Source organism: Microtus pennsylvanicus, chromosome 1, assembly GCF_037038515.1.
Source record: "Microtus pennsylvanicus isolate mMicPen1 chromosome 1, mMicPen1.hap1, whole genome shotgun sequence".
NCBI classification, from domain to species: domain Eukaryota; kingdom Metazoa; phylum Chordata; class Mammalia; order Rodentia; family Cricetidae; genus Microtus; species Microtus pennsylvanicus.
Window position 1 is genome coordinate 20,813,980 of NC_134579.1, and position 6,000 is coordinate 20,819,979.

Genomic DNA, 6,000 nt, shown 5'->3' on the forward strand with positions numbered 1-6,000 from the left:
CAATCACAATAACTTAATCAAGATCAGAAATATACATATAACAAGATTAGATTGACCTTAAATTTATATCAACAAAGCAAAATTAATATCAATGCAAATTATTCATATTTATATCAAAAAAGAGAATATTAGTTTGAAAAATATTGTTTAAGAAGTAATTCTGTTCACTCATATGAAATTTAGTAGCACTAAATTGTAGAATATTTATCTAAAAGCAGCCATGAATCTGTAATATCTATACATTTTCTTAATTTTTACTAGGTAAGTGATGCATCAATTTCATTTGTTCTAACATTTAATGGTAGTATGTGTTTTTTTCTTGTTACATAATTTTTTTCTTTTTTATTTCTAATTTCAGTAACAAGATATCATAATTCTATGTGACTTCTTTGTAATCCTTTAAGCACATTCATCCTCTCTACCCTCCTGAAAATTATCCACAACTTTTCTATCCCCCTTGCTGCTTAAACATTAAAACTCACAGCAACTCCTAATACTTTTCCCCTGTATTACATTATCCACCCAGTCTTCATTTAGACCCCAAATGTCCCCTTTCTCATCAATTGCCTTGCATAAATATCCTTTAAATAAGCAAAACCAAGTTAAAGGTAAAAATGCAATGTGGGAAAACATGCTACATTTCTTCTTTATGGCCTTGATAATCTCACTTAGAGTATATTATCCTCGATTACCTGTTCATGGACCACTTCTACCATATTTACACATATTATGAGAGTACCTGGAAGTTAGATTCATACTAAAGGTTTCTCTCCACCAACATTGGGGACCTGAGCTATATTTTCTGGACCCATGTGCTTTTAGGAGAGAGCTAACTTCTCCCAATTGTCTTCCGAATTCTTCATGTTTTGTCCTCTGCCATGTTGCACGCGCACACACACACACACACACACACACACACACACGCACGCACACCACACACAAAATCTATAAATCAATGAAACAATAACAGATGATAAAAAGAAGTCATTTTTGAAGCTGGTAATTATGTGCCAGCAATGTTGAAAATGATTGCCCTGACTTAACAATACCGGAGTGGAAAATAGAAAGCTCTAGAATTAAGTATGTATAGACTTCTGTACCAAACTGTTTCACTGCGATGAAATAGATTTTCCAATATTTGCTCATTTTATGCTTCTTTTAGGTGGATTACAGGACAAATTTTGAGATTACAAGTCAAATGAAGCAACTTCCACAGAGTCACTGTGTTTATCCATTTTAAAACTGATTTACTAAAATTAATTGGAGCAATGATATTTCTTCCTTTTTTCTTCATTTTTAGGTTCAAATATTTATGCTCAATGGCTATGCTCATATGATAAAGGACATAGTTTCTTTAAAAAACAATAATAGCTGATCAGCTTTTAGCTTTCCCGTTTGGGCTATAGTGTTGTAATAAGGAGCGCGGCGGCGGGGCTGCGTCCCCAAACACCCCAGCTGCCTGCTCGGCAAGCTTTACCCGAAATAATTACACGGACACTGTATTCATTTAAACACTGCTTTGGCCCATTTCTATCTAGCCTCTTCTAGGCTAATTCTCACATATTAATTTAGCCCATTTCTAATCATCTGTGTAGCGCCCCTAGGTGCGCTTACCGGGAAGATTCTAGCCTATGTCCATCCTGGGTCGGAGCTTCATTGCTTGCGTCTGCCTGGAAGCTGGGCATGGCGTCTCTGCTGCGTCTGCTCTGGAGAGAAGAGCTGTCGAGTCTGACCTCACTTCCTCTTCCTCCCAGCGTTCTGTTCTGTTTACTCCTCCCACCTAAGGGTGGGCCTATCAAATGGGCCTAGCAGTTTCTTTATTGCTTAACCAATGAAATCAACAGATTGATAGAAGACAGTCCCCCATCACTATAGTCTGTTTGGTTTTGGGGGGGGGTCTATTAAGTGTTTGCTTTGCTGTGCATATGTCCTTGATTTTTCTCATACCTGTACACTACACATGAAGATATAACACCAGGCGACAAGTGAACATATATTGTGCAGCAGGTTGTTATTGATGTTCACCCCATGGAATTCCTACTTGAAGAACAGTGTTTATGTCAGTCATAGTTCCAAAATTTAACTATTCTTATCACCAACAACTATACCAGTTAATAAACAGTGAACGTGTTATATTTATCAAATCATACATTTGTTTACTACAGAGGATTGGGTAAAATAAAAATAAAGTATAATGCAATTAACATGAGTTCAAATATATTACAAGCATAATATATAGAAACTATTATTACCACCTTAAAACCCATAATCCACCATTACTTTTGAAACATCTTACCATATAAATAATAATGAAAGAGGAGTAGCAACCAACAGGCAAGTATGCAAGCCAAAGGAATATGCCTCTTCCCCAAAGTCTGCTTATTATGTTGTCTCCAAACTCTGGAAAACAAAAAACACTGAAGGTAATGTGTTTTATATCCATATCAAGTCCAATAAATACAAAATAAATCTTTCTCAGATAATAGAGCATCCATTGAAGGCATAAAGTGTTATATAGTAAATAGTGATTTGTTTTGTTGTCTATGTTCTTTGTATTGGGTACACAATCCTAGAGTAAGTTTAGAGAGCTCAGAGTAAACTGAGAAATTCAAGAACTGCGGAGGCAGTGATGAATGGGAACTAATTATAGTTGTACAATAGAATTTGTAGTGTGTTATTTACAGTAAAGTGTCTATAGATGACAATAATACTCTGCAAATCTCAAAAACTTTAGGGGTTTATAGGGTTTCATCAACAAGAAATTAGAAACAACACTGCACTTGGGTTGAGAACAATTATTTAATGAATGAGCCTGCAGGAGACATCTCTTATTCATACCACAGCACAAATCCTGTTCCTTGGAGGCTTTTCGGACATCATGGACCTGGAAATATGGTTTCAGATATTCAGATATTTTTTTCTAGAACCATTTCTTTTCTTTTTCTTCATCACCATCATTACTGTTGTTATTATTATTGTTTAGAAGTAGTGGTATATTATTATTATCATCATCATCATCATCATCATCATCATCATCATCATCATCATCATTATTATTATCTTGCAAGACAGGACAACTCTAGCTGTCCAATAATTCATTCTGTAGAGCATGTTGCCCAACAACTCAGAGATCTTCCTGTTTCCCTGTCCATAATGCAGAGATTTGGGGTGTCTACCAGGTTTCTCTAAAACTTTCAGACATATATCTACTACTTTGAAGAAATCATTGTATTAAATCTTTGGCAAGAATCAGGATTTAAAAAAATGGAATTCATTCTATGATGCAAAATGCAAATGTTGAGGAAGGTAATAGAAGAAGAATGAGATTTGCAGGAATGTCCCCTGTCTGGTTTATTTATAAATTCTTCAATTATATAATATTTTAAAGATAAAGTATGCTGGTATAAGAGTTCTAAATATGCATAGAAATAAGGAAATCAACTCAATTATATTTAGCATGAATAAAATTGTCTTGTATATAATAAAAAACTATAATTTATACATTTTATATGGACTATATTTTGAAAGTAATGCTCCAGCTATTAAGACAAACTGAAAAAACTTTTTGTGTTGATATAGATTGGTAAGATTGCAAGTAAATTTAATGTAAATAACTCAGATGAAGTTGAATGCACTTCCTGAACTAGTAGTCAAGGACTTAACTCTTCTAAGAATGAATGATGTGGAAAAGACACAAAGAGTAAGAAACTCTCTGATTCTGGATTGAGATAAGTAGTGTTTTAGCTAGCCACATGCCAGCATAAATTCACCACTATGCTCTCTCTGCTTGCTTTTAGAATGGGGATGACAGTATTCAATTCTAAAAGCATAAAGGGTTCAAAATTTACTGTGAACTCCAATTTTCCGAATATTCCATTCCATCATGGCAGGGATGAGAGAAGCAGCATAGTGAACCAATACAAAAATGTTTAGAAGATGCTGTTCACATTTTATTTGTCAAGAAGAGAAAATGAGAAGTAGGGGACAGATTTAATCCTCAAAGGCTGACGATAAGTGACTTACTTCCACTGGTCAGGTGACATCTCCTGAAGCTACAGATATTTTAAAGTTGTGCTATCAGATGGGGAATATGCATCTCAAACATGAGCTGTCTCACTGTAAATTCAAGTCCAGCATATAGACAAGCTCACATAAACGTGGAGGAATCAATTGTTTCTATATTATCTGTCCCAGTGTCCAAATGATCTCTCCCCAGACATTTATAGATGTATTCATCTTTTAAATATTATGTCATCAGTTTCACTTGGCTCTCAAAGTATAATACAGCATCCTTCATTGAATAAATACAAATTTTTCATAATTTATATCTCTATCTTTTTATGTTTTTTCCTTTCTAAATTTTGAGTAAGTTTATCTTAATGTTATTTTTTAAAATATGTTTCAATCCAAAGCTGCAATGAATTATATGTAATTATAAATATATTATAATACTAATGAAGTTAATTATTAAAATATAATTTATTAATTATAAATTAATAAATTGTAAATACACAAAATAGATTATATGTCATTTTTAAAATGACACAATATGACATAAATTGAAAGATAAAATATATTTTCTAAAAATATTAAACCTAGATAGATGATGATAGGTATTAAGTTTCTGACCATAAAATTTATTTTTCTTAGGTTTTGAAAAATTCTAATAAAAACTAAAAATAATGAAAGAAAAACCCTATGATGAAAAACTTTTGAATGTAATCATCAGATTTTTGTTTTATTTTTCCTAACATTCTCTTTTTTTAAAGGGATATTTGATCAGCTGTCAATTACAATTAATTAAATTTCTTAGAGCATATGTGTTTTGGGGAAAAACATTCTCTAGGTTTATGAAAATTGTATTATTCATTATGATATTAATTATTAGTCAGAGTTTTCTTTCCTCCTCAAGTTGAACATTCTAGATGGAGAAAATGGGATACTAAGGGCACTGTAATTTTGAGGGTTAATGTTAAATCACCATTTTGTATGCCTCTTCCTCATTAGATCAATAATGCAAGAAGTCTAATGCAGTGTCAAAGGAATTACATTCATCAAACTGGAAATACCTTGTGGCTATTCCTCAATGTAACCCACCTTTTGAAAAATACTACTGAAGATGTTTATTAAATCAATGAATACCTAGGGGAGATTATATATAACATATTAGAAAAGCAAATGCAGGAAATGGAAGAATAATTGCTTAACATAAAAAAGATCATTGTGACCATGGAATATAAAACATAATTCACACATATTAAACCTGTGATAAATCTCAGTTTCTAGGCATAATATTTTAATTTATTATAAATTAATAATTTAAAATTAATTTGTGGTTAAACTGTGTTTATATTTCTAATAATTTTTATTTATTTTAGTTGATTCCTTATGGATCACCTTCATATTGAAGTTATTGTTACATTAGTTGAAATAATATAAACAATTCTGAGAGACATCACATTATCTTCCAATCTTCAATGTTTTCACCTAATTTATTATAATGATATTTATGGTGGTATGACCATAAGAAAATTTCTTCCAAAAAAGGAACTTAACTTAAAGATATAAACTATTATTATTTTTTCTTCTTTTAAATATACAGTAAATAATTCGAAAATAGGTTAACTCAGAAAGTGTTAGAAAATTAATAAACTGCAAAGGCGTTCAGTTATAATTGCCATTGCATATTAATAATGTAACATTTAAATCACAATAATTAATTGAAATAATTTATAGTTTGTGCAGAAGACATGCATAGTCTTTGGTAAGATTTCAATGCCCCCTTAATATCAGATAGATTTATTAATTAATTGATTTTAATTCAAACCACAAATGATGCTATAGCATGTTGTTTCAAAATGCTCATATTTAAAAAGGAAAACTGTACCAAATACTGTGAATTTTTGCTTGGAACCAATCACTACTTCTATGAATATAAAGTAGATGAACATGTTTGAGAAACTATCTTTCTAGTATGGTATTGTCAGAGTTCTCAACATT